Source organism: Schistocerca gregaria, chromosome 9 (assembly GCF_023897955.1).
Source record: "Schistocerca gregaria isolate iqSchGreg1 chromosome 9, iqSchGreg1.2, whole genome shotgun sequence".
NCBI classification, from domain to species: Eukaryota; Metazoa; Arthropoda; class Insecta; order Orthoptera; family Acrididae; genus Schistocerca; species Schistocerca gregaria.
The window spans coordinates 208,285,836-208,287,669 of NC_064928.1; the positions used below are offsets into that span (position 1 = coordinate 208,285,836).

Below are 1,834 nucleotides of genomic sequence, written 5' to 3' on the forward strand. Positions count from 1 at the left end.
AAAGGATACTTAATGCACTTTGGTGTTCTACAAATTTTCTCTCATACAATTTTGCGTCAAACTTTTCAACTCACCGATATTGTAGGTGTCATGTAAATGTATAAAATAAACGCAAAAAATAATTTTAAAAAAATGGAGATGGTCATATTCTGCGCACTAGCCTTTGAACTCTCCCACGTAACATTAAAATAAACATTTAAAAAAATACTAACCACTGTAACGACAACAGTTTATAGAGTTCCCAGGAAGCGTGATGATGGCGGTAGCTCTAAGCTCCTCCCGTCCGATCAAATGTGTGCTCACAACACGTAGGGTCAGCCTGTGTGACAGTTGGGGCAGCCCTCATGCGTGACAGCGCCGCCTGGGTTTCCAAGTACTCCAGACAAACCGCATTCCGCTGAGGCTCGCTCCGTCCAGTGGCGCCAATACTGTCACCAACGCTAGCTCATTGCTGCCGTATTCCAGTCAATACCTAAGCCGCGCTGGCAACAAGCGCGGTTTGAAAACGCGGTAATTTTTTGTTATATGTTACACTGCAGTCAATTTTAAGATAACTTCTCCCTTTTTATAGCTTTATGAAAATTTCGGGGCAGGTTTGAACCCTCAAAACCAACCCTCTGGCTACGCTTATCAATTGTTGTGACATAAATCCTTAAGCTTTGCTAGTGGGCTTTCTTCGGCGGGATCCTAGGACGCGGCTGTTTACGATAAAAATTAACGGTGTTAATACGACTTTTATGCAACACTAGTTCACCTACCTTTTTATCTCCATCGCAATTTTTGCTTTATTTAATCTGAGAGACACTTTTTGATACAAAAGAAAATTCTTTTTGAAAACTGATAAACGTTCTGTCAAAAAAAAAAACATTTGGTGAAAGATGCAAAAGTTGCTTTGCGAAACTAATGAATCGTTCCTTGAAAAACACGAAACTTAGAGAAATGGGACTTCGAAAAACTAACGAATCCTCTGGGAGAAATTAATAAATCCTAAAGAATTATTAAGTCTTCGATAGAAAACTACACCTCTACTCCGAGAGCACTGAAACTCTTCTTCAGATAAAACAACTCCTTCTCTTCAGAAAAATTTAATTCACCTTCGGAAAAGATAAACTGTTCAGTGGAATCAACTACAAACTCTGCTTCGACAATAATTAAAACTTCCCCAAAAAATTATTCTCTTGGTAGAGGATTTAAAACAATCGTAGGCAAAAAATAAAAATAAACTCGTCTTCAGGAAGAACTGAAAACTCTTCTTTGAAAAAACTGGAAGTTTTCTAGACTATTTTACAACTGGAAAAAAATGTCTACAGCAAAAATGAAATAAAAAATTATTTTAGCAGAGCGTGGTTTCGATCCACGGACCTCTGGGTTATGGGCCCAGCACGCTTCCACTGCGCCACTCTGCTTGTTATATCCGGTAGCTGCTGTGAAACAAGTCTGAAGCAGCAGCAGCTTTGAATGTAAGCCAAGAACAAGTTCGACTGCACGAAAAAGGGTCCTGTCCTGATTCCGGAGTGCTGAATCTGCACACACGGCAGCATTGTGGACGAGTTCATGCAGTTAGCGTGGGTTGCGAAGCAAACGAGTGGACCAGTCTCTTGATATTGCGGAGCTGGAAATCCATGGAAATCCTTAAACTGACTCTCATTTTGGCTGTATCTACATGCTTCTCAACTTTCTGTTCTTAAAAGGCTATGCATATTCGCAGAGATGTTAATGAAACGTTTTGAATACCTTAATAATTTCACTTCTTTCGCCTTTTATTTAACCTTATACTTCATTAAATCGTATATTTTATGTAAAAATGTTATACAAATAAATAACATACTGCAAA

At 38.9% G+C, this 1,834-nt stretch overlaps 1 non-coding gene across 1 annotated transcript; it reads right to left on the reverse strand.

The window, feature by feature from the left end:
- Positions 1 to 1,334: 1,334 nt before the first annotated feature.
- On the reverse strand, positions 1,335 to 1,406 carry Trnam-cau (transfer RNA methionine (anticodon CAU)). Its single transcript has one exon. It is a non-coding gene; the product is annotated as a tRNA-Met (tRNA).
- Positions 1,407 to 1,834: the final 428 nt, after the last annotated feature.